The sequence below is a fragment of the Anopheles moucheti genome, chromosome X (genome assembly GCF_943734755.1).
Source record: "Anopheles moucheti chromosome X, idAnoMoucSN_F20_07, whole genome shotgun sequence".
In the NCBI taxonomy this organism is placed as follows: Eukaryota; Metazoa; Arthropoda; class Insecta; order Diptera; family Culicidae; genus Anopheles; species Anopheles moucheti.
This window is the reverse complement of record NC_069142.1, coordinates 758,787-781,153: the sequence shown is the minus strand read 5'-3', so window position 1 is coordinate 781,153 and position 22,367 is coordinate 758,787. Positions and strand designations below refer to the sequence as shown.

Below are 22,367 nucleotides of genomic sequence, written 5' to 3'. Positions count from 1 at the left end.
TCGCTCTGGGAGACGGGATGAAAATGATTTTGTAAAGGTCCTGTCGTGTGGGACTGGTGCCGTCATCTAATATACCACCACACACCACTTTGTCACGCCAGTTTAAAAAAAAAAAACTTTAAAATATTTAACAGCTGATAACGATTAAAATGATAAAAATGCTTTTAGAATAACATGGAAAATTATTGAAAATTTATGTAAAACATGGAGAATTTATTATTTAATATATTGAACATTTATGATTTATTGGGCGTCCCGGTGGTGTATTGGTAGTGGTGTCGATCTTCACATAACAGGACTGCTCCAAACGCTTATCCGGACCAATCCTCCGTACGCAGGACTGCATCTCCGACTACTGGCAAATAAAGTCAAAGAAAGCCAGAAACGACAGGCATAGACTCTAGACCTCTTGAGGTTGTTTGCCAATGAAGAAGAAAAATAAGTTTTATGATTCATGATGTATAAAAATTCTTACAAGGTTTGTTAAACACTTGTTTGTTAGAGTTTGGCAATTGATGTGAATGTCCGATGGAGTATCAATTATTGCGTTTCTTTAAATCTCACCATCAATTGGCGAGCAAAAGCTTCTGCAAAACGATCACATTTACCTGAAGATAGAGAGGAAGTAATTCCGTTGTGAATGATAGTAGCAGTAGTAGTTGTGCATTTCCGTGAAATAACGTGAAATAACGAAATAACTTGACGCCATACGACCGTCAACGGGCGTGTACACCCGACACCAACAGATTTGCCAACGTAAGGAGAATGATTCGATTTTTTAATCATACCAACCATTATAAATACAGATCTAGTAGTATCTGTATTAGGGGGGGATTAGTAAAGAAAAGCAGACAAAAAATAAGAAGAAAAAAACGGAAGTCCGTTCTATCAGAATAAAAAAATTAATATAATGAAAATTTTTATTTTTTTTTTATAAGTTTGTACTTTTCCTTTTCAACAATACATTTCCCATTACATTACATTGCATTTCCCGTGAAGTAAGCTCTTAAATCTTCACATAAAACGGGCTTGGTATCGTATAACTACTGCATCGAGGCAGTAGGTAAATATATGGGTGGATATAATTAGTTTAGCTCGTTCGCGATACAAATTAAAGACTTTTTTAACTACTACTTGATTTTTCCCCACGATTTGTATGGTAGTCATGGCAGTTGCGTGCACCGTTTTAAGGGTTGACAAATTTGCTGAGTTAATATAATTGTTAATAATAATTGTTAATATGTTTGCTTCATAATTTCTTTCACGACGTGTGCAATATAATTTTTTTTAAATATTGGTTTACGATTATGAGGAGTAAATATTTCATTCAATATGCAGATGCAGAAAATGCAGATGTTTTTATTTTACGGGTTATAAAATGTTATAGAATAAATAAGAAATGAAAAATAAATGCTCATCTTTGCAAAAAACTGTGAAAAGCGCAAGCGATGATGTCTCGAATAGGGTGCTATAAACCTTTCATGTTATAGGCACATGGTATGGCGGAACTGTGTGAACAGAGGCTCAAATGAACAGGTGCTTACAAAGTGCTTAGCAAGCATAAAATTTTCATTTGGTCATGTTACACTCCTCATGTGTTTCGTCGCTCGCGAGTTTTGATGAGACTGCTAAATGTGATCGTTGGATTGAACGACTGTGAGTGGAGCAAAATGCATACGAACACATTCCTGTTGCGACCGTACTACAGTTCAGACGAGTGTTCCATACAGTATTTGGTGCTGTAAAACTCAGAGCTTTCACACGAGAACAATGTAGCGGTTTGGTTCGATCCAGAATGGAAAAACGTGTCGTGATACAAAAGTATTCAGTTCTATTCGCTCTCGATCGCTGGTGTGCATAATCCATTAGCTACGATTGTGATTCAATTGCCGGATGTACGTATGTGGAATGTATTTCAAACGACTATCGAAAAGCGTAAGTTGTACTTTGCTCAAAATTCTGTTCGTATCGAATATCGCATGTTGTTGTGAATAATGGTTAATCTTTGTGATTTTACGTGATCTTTGATTTAGTGTACTGATGTTTTGAAGGATTTTGAAGGAAGGAATTGTTATCTGGAAACCATAAACTGCCTTCATAATGACTACCCTGATGCGATCACGATTGCTGTCCGTACTAAAGGACGTAACGGTAGTTACGCTGAAGATGAAACCAGGGACCTGTTGGAGGAGAGCTCGTCAGACGTTTCTTATACGATCGTGTTCTTCGCACGCTGCTGCTCCCTATGGTCCTGCATATCGACGAGATGACCTAAAAGAAGCCTTGCCTTGTAAACTAGCGCTTAGGGTAAGGACTGCGACTTACCAAACCGTTGTGTCCTTGGAGGAGAAAGGTGGATAACAGCGCCCTGCTGCTATGCCCGTCGAATATGAGTCCGTCGCTATTTGGATAAACACTGTAAGTCGCATTGCAAGTTTACAATTAGTGGAAAGTACTTAACAATGTTCAATACACTTTATTTTAGGGTTAACATTGACAGTTCATCATAATGCAACACGTGCAAGTAATGGGAAGGTAATTGAACGGATTGCTCTGTAGGGGTTTTGCAAATCCTCTAATGTTACACAAATATGTTACCTTATTTTAGTTATGATGGAAAAACTTTCGATGCAAGGAAATGATGATATTTTTCCAAGTAATTACAGCCATAGCTAGCCAAGCATTGTTTTGGATGTGTGTTTGGTAAGTTGTTAACTTTTGTTCTTTACTCTAATATACAAGTAATGCGATCGTATAATCTATATTTTTTTATTATTCTAGAAGTGCCTTTGGACTGGAAGCTGGATTTGAGAATATTATATATCGCATCATCTTTGGGGACTACGCAGTACTAACTTCGATCAAATCATTCGTGAGTAAGCTGATTTATTCGTCTTTTTGTCCATTTTATCTTCAATCATTTGAGTATAAAATGATTAGTTTAGTAATGTTTCATTGTAAAACATTGTAATGTAAGCAGTTTATCAACAAAAGATCGAATTCTCATTCGAATTCGACTCAAACTTAAAATAATTTACGTGATAGTATGAATGTATTCCTATCGTCTGAGTATGTTCCAATTAGGAAATCCAACAGGAAATTAGGAAATGTAAGGAAAAATGTATAGTGATTGTATTGGTTTTGTATTGTATTAGCCTGTAACGAGCTTGTAATAAGCATGCGGATTAGTGTTGGGTTGACGGACTTGTCTATTCGTCAGCTAGTTTAAAAGCTTTTTATTACTCAATATTGGTACCTGATTCGGAAATTATTTGACAGTAAAGACTTCTTCTGCCTCTTGGAATAGTCCTGACTCTTATCCTCAGCTTTTTGCAAGTGATTTGCATGTTTCATGTTGTCTTTTGATAGTTTTTCTTACCCTTACCTGGAACACTTTCAATGTTCCTCCGAAACGTAAAAATTTTGGTTCACATCTTCGTTATGGTCTTTGCCTACTTCTTGATTATTTCAACTACGACTCGACTACGAATAGATTTTTCTACTTCCATTGTTTCACCATGTTCTTTCAATTTGTTTCTATGTTGATGGCTTGAGGGTTTGTTTAACTATTTGGTAGTATTAAAACTCCATGTGTTACTCGGTTTCCAATCAGGATCATTCTTTCTTTCGAAAGGTGGTTTCTTTTCTGCATTGTTCTTATCAAATTACCCTTTTTGAAGTCTTGTTTTGCAGTTAGGTTCATATTCTTGTTATTTCCTTTGCTTGCAAATTTATATAAAAACCTAAGAGTTTCTTCAATGTTGTTAAGTTTATAAGTTTGTGCATAACCAAAGTATGGTTGCTGTAAGCCATTTATATATGCTACAAGGCTAAATTCTTCTATAAACTGAATTCCCTGTGCGTATTATAGCTTGGGTTTTGTTATGCAATCGTTTTTATACTGTGACAATATTTTGTTATGCCAAATTATGTAGTTATGCCATAGTTGGCAGTAATAATTGGAGAGTTCCTGTTCCCTTATGGCTGAAATCAGGATTTCTTTCAACTCAGAAAAAGTTGATGGGTATCCATGGGTACAAAGAGTATCCTTCGCTAGAAATCGCCCTTCCTAAATTTTGAGCCTCCATACGAAAGATATCTTGGATTGTGAGTGAATGAATATTTTCGGAGTTGGATGCTTCTGTTGAGCTGCTAACTTGAACTTCGATTCAACTTGATTTCCTTTTCAACTGCAGAATGATGATATAACCGATGAAAATGATGAATGGTAACCCAATGAAGAAGGGAGGTGACCACTTCCATGTTCACGTAAAACTGTTTGACTCCAGTTTGATTGCTTCCATTCTTTTCGCATTGCAATGTGTAGGTCATTTAAGTTATCCAGATTCAAATTAGTTATATTACTTTTTGGGTGAATCTTTACGCCATAGAGAGGAAGATGTATCAATGCTTCAGGTAAATCGGTTCGATTATTCGAAATTTCCTTCCCGTTGAAGGGTCAACTTCCATGGGAACTAGTCTATTTCTAGCTTGTTGCATAAAGCTATTTGGACGATGCTGATGAAACATGTTACATAGTGGATTTATGTTTCTAGGGATAAATGGACTGTAAGTATATGGAACCACGTTTCTCTCTTGATACATACTCTCCGTCTACGTTGATTTAAGTGGGGATAAACATAATTTCTATTAGGGTTAGGCATTTGTAAATCTCTGGGTTTTGGAAGGTAATGATTAGGTTCATCATGAAATGGTGCTGATCTCATGTCCATGTTGCAAAAATCGAGGTAGTATCGGAAAGCACTACTTAAAAAATTTGGTTTATAATTCTTCAATAGGAAACTCAGAGGCTTGTCAAGCCCACGAATAAAGCTATCTAATGCTTTTTATCTAAATATTTTATGTGAACAGCGTTGTTGTTGGCATATTTAGGATCATATTAGATTTGAACTACGATTGCGGTTGTATCCGACGGGTTGTTCCGGATAATGGTTAATTTCTAATCCATTGTCTTAAGTTCTCAGCTCAGAGCTCTGTCTATAAACGACGTCTCTTCTGTTTCATCTTCTAAATATACTTTCCTAGGAATTTCTTTAGTTAACGAATGTATAGTATTATTATGTGAACGTGCTTATCTGCTCATTTCTTACCGACGGGTAATGGGGTACCCTCGCGCCACACTTTCCGGTGTGTAGGTCAGTTACACTGACATTGTACGATCGAACCATAGCACTTCGATCGATCGGGGTATCAGTTCTGGTGTTTTCTTTATGCTACGCCGTTGCTGTAACTTGTTTATTATAACTTCGACTGATTCAGGTTTTTCTCCCACTACGATGCGTGCTTTTCCTGATAGTTTTCCTAACACTAATTCTATTACCGTTTCCTTATTTTCAGGTTTGACGATTTTCCTAAGTACGTTTAGATTTGATATTAATCCTTTCAAATCTTTCTCATTACCATCGTACTTTGGTACGAGAGAAGTGGTGATTTTAATCAACTCCATTATATCAGCCATTTTGTCTGTTTCTTGTTTCTCTTCTGATAAATTAAAAAGTTGGTCTTCTGTCAGTGTTACGTTTAAATAGTCAGGGTGCCTCTCTGAATGAGTTTTGATGCACCTGTTTATTGCACTGTACAAATTTCTACTCTTTTTTATTAGTGTTGTTAGTATTTCATCTTTGAATGTCGATTCTTGTTTCCTAAGGAGTTCCTGTATTTCATCATAAATTTCCTTAGTATTTTCTCTCAACGTTGTTAAGGCGCAAAATCTGTAGCTCTTGTTCAGCTGTTTGACTTGGTCATAGATTCTGTCTAATTTGTCAATTTTCTCTAATACTTTTTGCATTATTTTATCTCTGAGTTTTTGTTTTAGTCAATCATGTCATGCATGTCGGTCATGTCATATTCTTTGTGGAAAAGAAAAATTCTACTATTTTTTTTTTCAATTGCGTTTTCTTATTATTATTATTATTATATATATATATTTTTTTTTTGTTACTGTTCGAGGTGGACTGAGCGAATTATTTCGGATTTATGTAACTCATTATATAAAAATTTTTTTTTTTAGTTTTAATTATTACTTATTTTTTATTTATTATTTCGTATTGCAGCTCGCATAACTCTGCGAATACTGCCCTTCTTTTGCTGACCCCTACCTTGTATCTTTGTAGTATTGTTATCAGCTCTTCCGCTGATTTCTTGTATTCCTCCTTCGTTAGCTGGAGTGCTGCCGTCAGCACTCTCCCCGCCAGCTCGTCGACTTCTTCATAGGAGGGGCCGATTTTCCCCTTTATATAGTGGGCCCAGCGTTCTCGCTGTTCCTCTTCGTCCTCCTCCAGCTGGTTGTCTTCCTCTCTGTGCAGCTCCGATTGGTTGTCTTCAAGGTGCTCGGCGTCGGAGTTACTCCCCCAGGCTGCCGAGTCGTTCCACGACGCGTCCCAATCCATGTTGCCCGTGGTCTCCATTGCGTTGTCGTTTGAGGCTTGCCGGTTGAATGATGATTTCACTTTTGGGTGCCATTTTTATATTGTTCTTCAGCACATACAAAAAATATCAAAATTGTCAACACCACTGATTTTTCAAATTAGTTCTACACTTTTCATATTGTTTTTATTTTTCACTTGCACTTTTTCATACACATATATTTTGATGCATTTACATTATGTATGGACCTACCTGTTTTGGTCCGTTGTTTTTTTTTGTAAAAAAAATGTAAGGCTGCTGTAACGATTCGTTGAGTTTTATTTTTACACTCTAGGTGCGTTCTGCAGCTCTAAAGCTTCAACGTTCGCTTTCTAAGAATTGCTTTCCATACAGCGAATAACAATTGCCCTATGCATAATAGTCTGTTTGTGGTCCTCCAAGATGTTCAGTATTTTCACTTGGGCATCCCCACTGAAAGTTGGGTTATGATGATTTGTATCAAACATTGTTACTAGTTCGAGATTACCAGTTTTTGAAATCTTCACTTTTGTGCTCATTTCATGTAATAATTATTACACTGCATATTTACGTTGCCTGTGTTATCAACACGATATAGTTTTTAAACTCTCTTATTTCATATATATTTTTTCTGTGCCCTGCTATAACTATGCACTTCACTGTAACGTTTCACGTTTGGTACTTAGTCGTTGGTTGCCGTTTTTGTACTTTTGTCTCTGTCACACTTCTTGATACCTTGCATACAACACTTTTCCCTCTTTTACTCGTCGACACACTTTTTTGATATCATTGAACGTTTTTTTGTTTGTTCCGCACTTTTTCACCTGGCGGTTTCTGTTCACTTCACTTTGTTTATTTTGCACCTTAGGTCGATCACTTTTTGCGTATGCTTCCGCGCTCTCTTTTCTTCTTTCCGACGATTGCAGCTTATGGTCACGGTCGCCATGTAATGTACGAAGTTCTGGGTTACTAGTGTCATGTCATATGATCACTCGCACGTTCTTTCCGTAGCGCATAACGCGTGCACTCGCGAGCACACTTTCCGGGTGCGGTAGGTCGGGTACGTTACCGTATTCATTCGTTTTGCTTTGTCGGTGAAACATGATCGTCCAGGCGATCGTCGGGCATTCTAGACGTGATTACCCCTTACTGGAACGTTGGAGACATTGTTGCCTTACCTTGGGTAGGGGGACTTCCAATGCTCTTGAAATCAAACTTTAGACGAATAGTTTGGTTTGGTAAACTTGCGGTACCGACACCAGATCGATAACCGTCTGATCGTATGATCGTCCGGATCTCTCTCCGTCTACGACTGTCTCTGTGTCGTCCACATCGCTTTATTTATACCAATTCTGATGGGTACTTTTTGCTTAACCTATCTACAAAAGTTCTGTTTGTTTATTAAGTTATAGCCGAGATGTTTATAAATTGTTTGGTAATTGTGCCATAAATTGGTTTGTCCCTAGTTAAACTGATTGCTGTGCAGCTAGCTTTCTTGCGCAATTATTCCATTTGCATGCGGTTGCGTTTGTTATCTTTTCGTTGTCCTCAATTAATTATTGTTATGATTTACTGCTGCATTTGTTTAAACTGTGTCACCGGTGGTGCACTATCCGATTGATGTGCAATCGATTACTTTGTTGGCTGAACGAATTGTCTTTTTGTAAACAGTGTCTAGCTGTTTCCTGCTTATGTTGATTTATGTTTGCGTTAGCTGTCTTCTGTCAAGAATGGTGCAATGTTCCGAGCTAATGAAATGGTCACCTGCACCGACCGATCGATTGCTTTGTTGGCTGAAAGATTTGTCCTTTTGTAAAATGTGCTAGCTGTTTAGCATATATGCTACAAGTGATTTTAATCAACTCCATTATATCAGCCATTTTGTTTGTTTCTTGTTTCTCTTCTGATAAATTAAAAAGTTGGTCTTCTGTCAGTGTTACGTTTAAATAGTCAGGGTGCCTCTCTGAATGAGTTTTGATGCACCTGTTTATTGCGCTACACAAATTTCTACTCTTCTTTATTACTGTTGTTAGTATTTCGTCTTTGAATGTCGAATCTTGTTTCCTTAAGAATTCTTGAATTTCGTCATTTCTGGGCAAAAGTTAGTTTGTTACTTCTTATAGCTTTACATTTTTTACATTAGATGTGTGTATTTTGTGGTTTAGTTATTTCCTAAATGATTTTTTATTTCTTTATGAGAGGTGTTTTTTTTAAACTTGTCTCTATGTTTTGCTCATATCACTTTGTCTCTAACGTAAACATTTTGACCTTTTTCTAATTTCAATGGCTCTATTCTCGATTCATTATATTTTTGTAACAATTTTAACCGTGTCTCTTGCAACTTTACTATCACTTCATCATAACTCTTAGTTCTGATTTCTTCGAATTGTTCAGGAGATGTGAAATTGTTAGTGATTTCAAATGAGATCGCTTTAGGCGTTTTGCCGATGGAAGAATGGATTATATTTAATAAAGATTATATTTAAGACTCTTATTCTGAGTTGCAGATTTATTGTTTGCATTGCAATAGAAATATATAAAAATATTATATGTTTCTATTGCAATGCAAACAATAAATCTGTAACTTAGATAAGGAGTCAATTTCTTTTGAATTCTGTATTCCACATTCATTCTCCGTTGGCGACATCCCCGCCCCCGTAATTCCTCATAGAGGTGTTATTGCTTCAGGCTGTCTGAATGGTGGAGGTCCCTTTCTTTCAGCTATAAATCTAAATATAATATATCCAATGGGTATTGTTAGACTGCAAGTGGTAATTATCCAGACGATAATAAGGGGTATGATTAGCTGGTCTGTACCTTTGTTCTGCCTGCTCTCGGGTTTCGGAGATAATCTTGTTTAAGGGTTTAAATAGTTCCGCTGCAAGTCGTCTTTAGCTAGTTACGTTTATCGTAGCTAGTAAATTCGGTTGTATCTCTATTTTGGATGTCTGAATTTTACAATCCTGTGTAAGTAATATTATTCCTATATTGTGGGTCGGATGAGGTAGCGTCTCGTTACATTTTAGGAATATTTCGGTGGTATTCGTCGTAAAAAACAGGAATTTATTTGATTGTTTGAGTTTCACAAAGTCAATAATTTCCTTTCTGGTTTCCCTAACAGAGCAGGTTCGATGGTGGTGGTAGTTCAAACGATTTAGGACAAGGCAGAAAATCTGTTGTTATCTGTTGCTTTGTTTGTCATACTTAATTTCTGTTGTCATTAGCGCTGTCGCTAGATCCTCAGACGTTTTAAGGAATTCTGAAAGGTCCGTTAACGATTTTTGTTGCCCTGGAGTTTTAAGGGTATCTATGATCCACATGTTTTAATATTCGAAGGTAGTTTTGTCGTTAGGTCTTTTATCAGTCTCTGGTTGTTTAAATATCCCTCATGTTTGAGAATGGTCCTATTGTCGACCATGTTGTGGAGGACGTTAGTGAAATCAATGACTGTGGATGGCTGTTCCAAAGCTACTCGTTTCACCTTCAATACATCCCTCAGGAAAGCCGAATATATTTGGTCCGGGTTACCAAAAAGCTACCAAAAGCTAGCAAAAACCAAGAGGGGTTCATGTTCAGAAGCATTTAAGCCTCGTCCTTGTAGTTCGAAATATCGTTGTTCGGATTCATCGCTGCTCTGCTTAGATGTTTCATACCGGTTGCTGGCAGTTGCTTGCAGGATTGGCGGTTGCTCGTTAATTGATATCACTTGCGGATTTTTGTCCATATTTATAATGGATTTTCACTTCCCTTTTCTTTATTGTTCTTTGCGTAATCGTTTTCGCTTCATTATTAGGTAGTTATAGCTCACCAGTTCATTTTTTTCCGCGTCACTGTGTTTTTCGGTTTTGTCTGAGTAACGTGATCGCATATCGAATATCACTTCGCGTTGGTACTGGGTAACGGTTCTGCTGTCGGCACTTTTCCATAACGCGTAGGCACCTTTCTCGTAACGGTTAGGGCACATGCCAAAGCGCGACAATAGGTGGAACCTTACTGGCTGAACTTTACTGTCGTTAATGTTTTTTTTTTTTATATGTAGGATGGGTCGCGCGTTTAGTGCGTTAGTTTAGATTTGCTTTTAATTACTTTTTCGTATGGAGGCAAGAACTTAAGGTTCTTGTTGTTTTCCTTGACTTCTAACACTGCTAGATTGATTACAGGGCGTTTGTATTCGCCGTTTTCAACTTTAATCTTTACGGATCTGACTTGCCCGTCTTTAGCGGGATAGACTTCTACTACCCGCCCATTTACCCACCTGCCCACACGTTGTCCGTCGGGGAAAACTACTAAGTCATCAGGTTCTACTGGTTTTGAGCGTTCTATCCATTTTTCTCTTTTTGCTAGTGTTGGGAGGTACTCCTTCAACCACCGTTCCCAATATTTTTGGGTGATGATCTGTGCCCTCTTCCAGTTGTTTCTGCTAGCTTCAGCCGCATAAATCCCGGCTGGCGTAGGTTCGTCCTCTCTGGAGCCACCACAACACCATCGATACAATTTACTTGTGTGTCCCACTCGTCGGGGTTCTTGCATAGCTTGCAATTACCTTTCGGGTTGTTTTTAAATATGATATCCATTCTACTAACTCTTATGTAACCGGTGTATAAGGTAACTGCGAGATCGCTGGTGGACTGTGTGGGTAGCTGTTGACGCTAGGTAGCAGTGTCGTCGTTGCTGCAGTTACAACGCCCCTGCTCCAGCTCGCCCTGCTCGAGGTCGTCTTCAGGTGCTTCCCCGTGAGGTCGTCAGATTCCCTGCTTTCCGCTCGCCTTCAGATCTTCGGTAATACTGCCACCGCACTTCTTTCGTTGGATAGTCGTTGGTCTTCTCGGGCAATGACCATTGGTTGTTAATTACAAATATGCCCACATCGTGAGCCGCACACGTACTGTTCCAATGTCCAGCAGAGTACGCGTATCACTCAAGCACCCGCGGTCTATGTTCAGAATTTAAGTTCTTCTTCATTCGCACTTTATTTACACCTTTATGTTTGAGGTTTCCCGGAAATCATGACGTTTATTGGAATAGACAGCGTCTTGTGGCTTTTTACTACGTTCTTGTCACCGCACGTATGACACACGCATAAATTGGTTGCACTGTAAATTGGTTGCAACGTATCCGTATCATCTGCTTTTTTCAATAGGAGTGTCCCAATATGATCAAAGTATATTCCTGGTTCAGGGATAGGTACGAGCATTGATTCCAATCAGAGCGGCTATGGATATTGTTATTTTGAGGATGAGCTCCATGATACGGGCCTAATTTTGAGCTTTTTTCTCTTCGGTATGTGGCTTGCTAGCTCTTCTGCTTTAGCTTTTATAACGTTAAGATTTGTTTCCTTCCTTTTTCCCCAGTTCGGAAATGTTCGATCTCGATTTACCTCGAGTAATGCTAGTTTTACAGTTGGCCTATTAACTATTATCAAATTTCAAAGACCTGATACTGCAATATTTCTGAGTTCATCAATGTTTGTTTTAAATAGTCAAATGATTCTTGACATTCTGCTGTCCAATTGAATATTGCCTTTTTCTTTAGCAGATTGTTAACGGGTTTTGCTTTTTCCGAGAAGTTTGGTACAAACGTCCTATAATAATTTCAAAATGCGATGTATCTTCTAACACCATCTACGTTTGTAGGAATTGGGTAGTTTTTAATACAGTCGAATTTTGAATCATCTGGCAAAATTCCTTTATCGGTGCCTTTGTGTCCTAAACAAGTTACTTCTTTCTTGAAAAGAAAGAAGTTTTCTCCGGGTTGAGTTTAAAATTGTACCTCCTTAATCTTTCAAAAACTTTCCTTTAGTTCGTCAGGTGATGATTTTCTGAACATCCTATTGTGCTATACTTGAATATTAATTATTCTTGTTTACCATATATCTTTGTTATTTCACCATGTTTGTTCACCACACGGTCCCCATGTTATCACGGTCCCCCAGATATAACGTATCACAGTCGCCTTGTAATATATTTGCTGACGCGTAAGATGCGTATTGAACACTATTGTGGTATGGGGGAACCAGCCGTGTCTTGATTCCACACATAACCTACGGTTTGGTCACTTTACCTTTTGGGTCCATCACTTGGTGGACAACTTTGAACCGGATTTCGCGTTTCGGACTTGATGGCCTTCTTGTTATTTATTACTCGCGTTGTTTTGAGCTGACCTTTCTTAATTCGTTACCGGGATGGTCTGGTTTGTCCCTTTTCTTAGAATAAGCATTCGTGTTCTTCTGTACCCCTTTATTTAAGTGGGTCATTAGGTTTCGCTTACATGAACGCCCTGTCATTCTTTTTCTGATTGTTTTTACGGTAGCTGTTTTGCTGTATAGCAGATTACCTTGTGGCAAATACGTAGAATCTCGCCGTGTTAAGATTCCGTTTTGCCTAACTGTACATCGACTTGATCTTAGTGTCCATCACTTGGTGGATCAACATAAGATACGGACTTCGCAGGTTTCGGGCTCCGTTGCGCACGTCATTGCTATGTGCTCATTGACATTGACTTGAACCTCTTAGCGGGCGTTACATGTTTTCCTTTAGCATGTGTTTTCCGTGTTTATGGTTCGCTTGACTTGGGTGGGCCCGTTAGTTTCCTACACATGGTGTTCTGTTTCCTGTGTGGTAAGTACGTAGAATCTCGCCGTGTTAAGATTCCGTTTTGCCTAACTGTATATCGACTTAATCTTAGTGTCCATCACTTGGTGGATCAACGTAAGATTCGGACTTCGCAGGTTTCGGATTGATGGGAAACATCGAGGCCTTACCGTGGGTCGGGGGACTCTCGATGATTCAGGATAAGAGACGACACAAATTACTTCGTGGTTCTTAGCCAACTGCACTCTCTGACTTCCCTTGCGCGGCTCTTTATTTTATACTCATTTGCGTTCGGGTGTGCATGTTATGGGTTCGACGCCTTTGTCCGACGGTTTGGGCGGAGCCTACCTAAGCTGACCTACTTTCCCACGCTAGAACCTTTCCGCGATCGCGTGTTCCTGTTTTGGGTTCTTGTCACCTCGTACACAATCTGGGCTCCGTTGTGCACGTCATTGCTATGCGCTCATTGGGTTCTGTCACCTCGTAAACAATATGGGCTCTGTTGCGCGCGTCGTAGCTATGTGCGCAAGTTCTCGGATTGCGCAGCAAGCACTTGTACTTGAACCTCTTAGCGGTCGGCGCATGTTTTCCTTTAGCTTGCGTTTTCCGTATTTGCGTTTCGCTTGGTTTTGGGTTGGCCCATTAGTTTCCTGCACTTGTTGTGTTCTGGTTTTTGTTTCTGTAATTATGCGTATGTAGGCTTATGTGTCCCTACTGTCAACCTTTAGGTTGTTTATGACCTAGTTCTGGTTTTTGTCTATTGGGCTCTTGTAACTGTTCTTTGTAATACAATTTTGCTACAATGTTGCTATTGCTTATCTTATATATATATATATATCTTATATTGCTAGCTGTTTAGCAGATTAGCTTTTCTGCTACACCTGGTTCTGTAATGTCCCTACTGTCAACCCTTAGATTGTTTATGATCTAGTTCTGGTTTTTGTCTGTTGGGCTCTAGTAACTGTTCTTTGTAATACAATGTTGCTACAATGTTGCTATTGATGCAATGTTGCTATTGATGATACAATGTTGCTATTTCTAATATCTTATTTTGCTAGCTGTTTAGCAGATTAGATTATCTGCTACAACCTGCTACAAGTGTGGTACCCACAATAAGTCAGTAAAGAATGTAAATTGATTGATTTCAAGAAAGTTTAAGCAAAACATTACTTAAAATGAAGATAAATAAATGATAACTATGTGGTTTAGTCAGTTTAGTCATTTGCCCACACGCATTTTTATGAAAGAACAGGCGCCTCCATTCTTGCAGTATTACTTTATAAACTTTATAAAATACATTGTGTTTGAAGTTTTTCTGTTCTGCATGATTTTTTTTTCATGAAAAGTTGTTCTCAATAGAATTGTTGCAGGTGCCAAAAGATTGCAATTACAAAACGTATCTGCAACCAATTTATGTATCGATGGAGGCGCATGGTATCCTACAACACCAATTTAAATTTACCTTGTCATAATGACGCGGTCCGGTGGTGTAGAAACTTTTTACAAAACCAGTCTCGCTTAATTATATTATACATCTTTTCTCACTAACCAAGATAGTTCATAATGGAGTACCGCAAGGTGCAATCTTTTCCCTTACACTTTTCATCATCAGTATCGAATCCCTTTTCCTTTCCATACCACAGAACATTACACCATTAATATACGTAGACGTCGTAGTATTAATATCCAACGACTCATCAGCCAAATAAACAGGATATAAAAAACAAAATGAAATGAACAAATTACAAAACTGGTGAAGCGTTCCGGATCCGGACAGGCACCGCATAAGTGTAAAATCCTATACATCTGTAACCGTATCCATTTCCATCCACATAGTAAAAATAAAAAAAAGACAGAAAACAAATTCCAAATATAAATAAAGCAAAAAATCTAAGTGCCTTTCATATAGCAATATGTCTTTCGAAACACAATTTAATCATATCAAAACCTTCACTAATCCCCATATAAGTCATTTTTAAATGTTGGGGCGCCGGAAAATCAAAACTTTTTGCGAAATAATGATATCTTTTTGCGAAAGCAAAACACTGCCGTTCATACATGTAATAACAATGCAATTAGTTGATTCTGCTTAGCGATGTATAGAAAAGGATTTTGAATGTAAATCTCTAGTTAGCGATAATTTCAAAAACATCAAATTTACAATTACCAGAAATATCAAAATTCCCCGACTATCTGGAAGTTCGTGAATAGTCACCTAAAATAGATGGGCCATACACCAACTCTCTAGAACAAATCCAACACAATCACACCAAATTTCCAAAGACCATATTAACAATAAATATACAGATTTTCACAAAATTATTACAGACGGATCAATAATTACAAAACAAGCAGGATGTGGAATATACTCTAAAAATAATAACATTTCATTTCATCCTGTTGAATACCACACCGGAATTACACGCAATGAGATAGCACAAACTGAATCAAAAACTGCAAACTGCTGGACTGGGACCAACATTGAATAACTTCTTATTCCATCTTTGTCGGGAAAGGCAATGAATTTCAAACGGACAATCGGAAGCCAAGAATTTTCCCATACAAAAAAATCCAAGTCCTTGAAAATAACTTCTTTCCTTCCTACATATGAAAATCCTCAAAATTTGCACAGGTTAAACAAGGACAAGGACAGGATAATAAAGCATATGGTATACGCATACAACGGTAACAGGTTGAAGCGAAATGAATAGGATGTTTGGGCGATTTTACTTAACTCTCCTAGAGATTTATAGAATAACTAACGAAGAAAATCCATCTTTTTCCACATCCAACGAGAAAACAAAAGCACGACTGAAACAGTCTTACTACGTATAAAAAGAAAAAAATGAAAATCAATTATAGCACAGTTAAGTTAGAATACAACAGGAAAGTGATATAAAAATGATTTTAATATTAGATAACTATAAATACAATACATAATTAAAACAACTCCTTACAGTTAACTATTTGTAGCATGTACCCTAGCTGAGCCGAGGATTTTTATCTAGAAGATAGATAACCAACCTACAATTGTACAATGGACAAAGGATGGGCCATGAAGAAAGTTTCGGTGAGCCCCAATTTGAAGAATTAGATTGAGTTTTCTAAAGAATGATACCCATGTAACGATTCAAGCGCAGGGATTCCATTGGAACAGTGTGGAAGTTACTAACAGCGACAAGAGGCACAAACGATCGCACAATGAATTACAAAACACTCAATCATATTATTAATTTTTAAAAATACACAAATTAAAATAAACAGGAACATTAATCATCAAATTAATGATCCAACTGCAAAAACTCGAAACATCATATCTCAATTCATATCGGCGTGATTAAAAATACATTCGATCAATATTTACTTTCACTTTTAAAAAATAATGAACATCATGCAAGATATAATGCACAATATCACTGTGACGACAGCTAATATTCTTAACGAAAACATATTATCAGACTACGCGATCAAATGTAGCAGTAGAAAATGTTTCCTTCGATAGAACGAAGACGCCCTTTACAAACCCTTTCCTACGCCGACGCCTCCGTAGCCACCAACCACCATGGGTAATGCTGTTTATTAAAACACCAAAGCTCGTTCACAAAACGTTCAGAAAGGTAAGGTTTCACCCGGTTTAATATCATGAAGGCAAAATCCTCTTGCAATACGACCGTTATTTAATTCTGTAATAAATAGTGTAAGAACCTTACACCCGAAAATCTGCAATATCGATTACCATTGATAAAAGGGCACGAAGCCTCATTCAACTTTTCTGAAAATTCGGCTTAATCTGAAACTCTATAAATTATCAATCGCGCGGAAATGATTAATTTTGTAAAGCTTTGATACTTATCACTAATTGCTGTGTAAATGATCGAACACGAAGTTTCGGTCGTGATAAGTTGCAACACTTGAGAAATTTACATCAACGTTGTAAAATACTTATCCAAATTCGCCGATCTAGTTGGAACTTTAAACTTATATCCGCTCGACGGAGTTTGTGTTAGCGACGATGACATCATCGACGAGCAAAAGTTATGCTGATGTGGTGAACGTCAGTAGTTATTGTCGCAAACACCAGGTCAACGTATGGGTAGCACAGCGATTGTGGACTGGCGGAGACTTGCGATAATAAAGTTGTGCAGTTCGAATCTGGCAACCAAAAAATAAACACCTTATCTTTCCACCGTGAGACTGAAAGAAAAGTTAACTCGCGCTTGGTCTTCGGTTTGCTACTGCAGCAAGAAACCCTTCATTTTACCATACACGTGCTCTATTTCGCAGCTTTCTTGTAAACATGTTTCAACAGCTGCTACTGATTCTTTTAATTCCTTTTATTTCAGAGTTTGCTTCGTCGGCACGTATGAAATCGTCGGCACAGATAATGAACAAATCCCAGGGCGATACAAATAATTCAAATCCACACGAAGAGGAGAATTCTGGAAATGCATCAATTACACAAATTATTAATGTGCAACATCAACGATAATAGAACTCTTAGAATTTAAGAGAAATCACATTAAAGCTGAATTTTCAAATACACGTTCGAGAAAACGAACGAGAAAGAGAAATTCACAACGTTGCAGAATTTAAACAAATTACCAAAATTTTTTAAGGGTGATGCGTTGAGACCCGTAGGTGGACTCATGCTAAAATCAGAGAACGTTAATTAAATAATTGAACAACTCGGTAAACTGTATGGAAATCCCGCAGGAATATACAAGAGATTGTTGAACGACTTGTTAGCAGTCAAGAATATAACGTTCGAAAATCCGCGAAACTTTTCTAACGCATTACACAATATTTGAACGATCAAAGATTTTTAAACGATCTTCTTTACTAATTGCCTACAAATCAAAGAAACAAATGGATAACGCACGTGTTGGAGCTTCAAAAAGAAAACGAGGATTTCATCGTATATTTCAGGCCATTTCAGGCGTAGTAGCCTTAGTATCCATTTAATTGAATCCAAAACTAACTAGGTTAATACCACATCTCGAATCGAAGCACTTCAAAAAAATATTTTTATTTTTATTTATTTATCTGTTGTCGGAGACAACATTCCTAATTTAAAGCTAGTTAGTTCAATGCTCTACCTATTTTCATGGAGAGCGGCTTGGGGCGGCCCGGTGGCATGATCGTAGCAGCGCCTCTCTTTATACGAACGGACCGGACCCAAATCCCATCCGGACCAATCTCCCATAGCAAGGACTGACCATCCGGGGATGTGGAAAATAAAAATCAAAATCACTGTGGGCGGTGCGGAAGGAAGGTGATAGTTATAGAGGTAACCGAATTGGTTGAATAGGCAACTGGCGCGCATCAGAGGGTCGTTAAGTCCTATTGAGGAACGTCGGCTAGGGACTGATAGAAAATGACGATGATGTAATGAACGGGTGGGAAGGTTAGAAGTCGTAGGAAACTGTAATGTGCCAAATAATGTCATTATGTGCTGTAGAAATGTCTGTAATGTGCCAAGGATCACAATACGCTTCGATGTTTTCAACTAATGAACTAAAAATTGGTTTCCACATGCATACGGTTGACTTCTTCTATAAGATATTACTAGTTACCTTTAACAGTCAAGATAAGACGGTAGATACGTTCGCATTCACAGACAACAGCTCCTCTACCAGTATCATTCTTGAGAGTATTTGAAAGGAATTGGGTCTAAATGGTCCTATGAATTCGCTTACTTGGGCATGGACTAATAGAAACCTGCAACCCAAAGACGAAAGAGATGTTGGTAAGAATAAAGAAAGATATGAGGCAAAATACGCTCTGCGTTCGGCAAAAAGACTGGTGAAGTGTTGGCGATCTAAATTATCCGATGCAACATCAACTACTTGCGAGACATTATTCTCGCTAGTTATAAAGAGGGATTACCCATTATTTTCATGGGTTTACAGCACTCATGTTTTATGAGAGGTTTCATTACGAACTCTCAAAAAGTGGTGAAGAGCATACTTACCAATAGGAGATCAATCGAAAAACGCCTAATGATTAAAAGAAGTCATGGAGTTTTCGGATATCTGGTAGATCTGGAGACAAAGTATATAAGAAATTACTTACTTATCCGACGCTACAACCGCTGCCCTATCTTGGCCTGCTGCAGGAGTCCTCTAAACCGCTCATCATCCAACTTTGGTTTAGTTAACTTGGTACATACCAACAGTCACAGTCAGTCTGGAGACAAACATTGTTAATGAAGTATCGGGTGCAGAATCGTAGTCGTATAGATTCTAAGAAGGTTCTAAAACCAAATTATAACCAACGATTAAGCAAGTCAACCAGGCATGAGTAGAAAATTTATTAGGCAATATGTTTGTTTCTTTTCGCATTTTTCGAAATACAATTACATAGATTACTTAAGAAAACTTCATAAAAAAATATAATTAATTTATTTGGGTAATTTTGTTAATTTAATTTTTATTTTATTTAATTAATAACATACGTCTGTCTTAAAGGCTAAACAATGTGACTTAATAACTAACATTGAAGGAGGAATAAGGAAGAGGAAGCACGAAGATAGGTACGAAAAATTGATAACGGGACATGATAATCAAATAGATGCTGAGAGTTGTTAAACGCAAATTGCGCTCAGAGGAAAGGATCATTCTGGCCGTAACGCTTGAGCCTGGTTGGAATATGGCGAGAAGGTCTAGCATGCAAGGTACGGGAAGGCGCATATAGGGAAATACGAGAAAGAAGGTGTCGGCGACAGCGCCAAATAATTCCAACGACGCCGAGGCAAGCCTATAAACGTTGACGATGAGCGACCAAAAGTAAAACTGCAACGTAAAACAGCTACAAACGGAAGAGGGGGTAAAAATAAGTCGTACGCATGTTTTAGGTATATAAACTCGAGTTATCGTAATAAATTATGATCAATTGAAACAAAGCTTCAACGAGGCTAGAACTCAGTCCCGGCTCATTACCATCCGCCTACATCTCATCCGAACACTCCACCCAATCGTGACGAGGCAAGCACTTGGCGAGGTCACATTTTGGTGGCTCCAAAGAGGAAAATACCCAACCGCGACGAGACAAGTATTCGGTCCCGGTAAGGGAAAGAGAGGAAAGGGCGAAACGGCAGTGACGAAAATGGACTATTTAAAAAAACCCCAAACGGTCAATTCAGGTTATGCCAAAATAATGACGAATGATCCAAACAAATCACTTGCGAATCATGCAAGGTGGTTCCACATGGTTTGTTTAGATATTAAAAAAGCGGTAAAAAATATACCTGCCCGAATTGTACGGAAGAAGAAAACGAAAAAGAAAACTAAAGGGAGGCTCTAACACAAAGCAAGAAGCTTCTTGTACAGTACAAAAAAGACAGGGAAGTCGCGGAGGAACAAAATCGAAAGGCAGAACAGGAAATCTAGAGGCTACAAAAGACATTACTTAATAAAGAACAAGACGAGGTTGACTTAACGAACAACAAGCAACTAGACGACTCTATTAATAAAGATATTAAAAAGCTCTCTGACACAATAGAAAAAATTAACGACACATTTAGCCTAAGTCCGAGGAAACATTTATTAGAACTTCCGGATTTTAACGGTGATTTCAAAATGTGGCCTGTAAAATGACATACTTGGAGACGGCAAGAAAAGGCAAATTTTCAAATCAGTCAGTGGCTGAAGTCAGTTCAAGGACTAATACTGAATCCAGATAAGGTGGATAAAGTATTCGAACGCCTGAATAGCTTGTACGGCAATCCAGATAATATATATACATCATTGCTGAATGAACTACTAGCTATCCGCTACGTATCGTTAGCGGATTAGTGAATATATTTTTTTTTCACATTTTTTCGTAAAGCTAGACGATTTGAATTTCAATCTCAAAATAGAGAGATGAATCCGTCAGAACAGCCTCCGGTTCCGTCATCTGTTCCATTAACCTCTATGACCCATCATGAATTTGTGGAATTCGGTAAAGTTCCTGATTTTGTAAACAATATACTAGATTTTCATGGACACGGATCGAGCCTACCAAGATGGATTTTAGAAGTTGAAAATGTTCTTAAAATTTACGAACGCCTTCCTCGCGATTCTTTCGCGTTTCGACATTAGATCATATTAAAAGAAGGTAAACATAAAATAGATATGAAATACCCTTTTACTAACTTTAAGAGAATAATTATTGAAACGAACAATACTAATAAGGAAAATGTACTGAAAATATTAAATACATATTTTGATCCATCAAAACTAAATGGACTTTATACAAGTGAGCAATGAACTAGCAACCCATCTAAACGAGAGCTTAAAAAATGTAAAAAAGGCGATAACTATTTTTAATACTTCCACGATGGAGCTATACTCTATAAATATTTTTATGAATCTGAAATATTTGTCAGAAAAAATTTCAATTATAGTCGAAAGTATAACATTAGCTAAATTGGGTATCACTAACGTGCGATTATTGAGTCAAGAAGAATTGGACATGATAATTACCAACTTAAACCAGAACAACATACCTACACATACACCAATAGAGGCATTATCTTACACAAATACAAAAGTAGCAGTTAATAATAATGAACTTATATTGATCACTACTTCTCCTCAACTAATCGGAATTTTTTAGAAAATACACATTTATGCTCTTGTTAATAGACATAAGAAAATCTATGTTCCTCATTGTTGCTGACAAGACGGATTTAAAACCGGAACTCGCTCGCAGTTAAACGGTTCGCCGGTTTATGTTGACAAAACTGACCACGAAAACACCGACCGCGGTCGCGTGAGACCTGAAAAACCAGGTAACCAAAACGTTTGTCAACATCAGCCAGCGCGAGCGAGTCATAAAATTGGCGCGCGCTAGAATTAAGCTAAAATAAGGCCTAAAGAATAGTATAAATACAGAAGGTTTTCAAATAAAGAACGTCATTCGAACAATAACTCAAAAAGGTGTACTAGTGTCCAGTTCAGTCGGAGGCTCTTGCTTCCGGTCCGAACAAAACCCAAATTTTCGAAAGAAAATTTTTCACTCATCCTTACTACATCTCCTATAAATCCCAAACCTATAACGTACAGTTAGAACACAGTAACTTTCCGGCCGGCCACGCAACAGAAAACAGCAACGTCCGCAGACCCAAGGGCAGACGTAAAACAACACCGGCCACGCTAAGACATTGAACCCAATCATCCGTTCGGCAACGTGACAGCGTCACCGTGGGAACCATGTATCGGTCAGCAATTCCCGTGCATTCCGGAGCAGGTTGCAGCCAACAAGTGTTCCGAAAGATGGTCAGTAACCACAGTTGAGGATAGTTGTTTGTAATTAGGTTTAGTGCAGGAAAATAAAAATATATTTTTTATGAGCTACGAATAGACGAAAGGTTTAACTAACCAAAAGCTT

General features: G+C 37.9%; 1 long non-coding RNA gene across 2 annotated transcripts; it reads left to right on the top strand.

The window, feature by feature from the left end:
• Positions 1-1,702: 1,702 nt before the first annotated feature.
• On the top strand, positions 1,703-18,246 carry LOC128307176 (uncharacterized). 2 transcript variants are annotated; one of them, XR_008287607.1, is made up of 6 exons: positions 1,703-1,935; positions 2,034-2,418; positions 2,486-2,535; positions 2,609-2,703; positions 2,782-2,872; positions 15,955-18,246. It is a non-coding gene; the product is annotated as an uncharacterized LOC128307176 (long non-coding RNA). The 2 variants fall into 2 exon arrangements; XR_008287606.1 differs by lacking the exon at positions 15,955-18,246 and having other exon boundaries at positions 2,782-3,292.
• Positions 18,247-22,367: the final 4,121 nt, after the last annotated feature.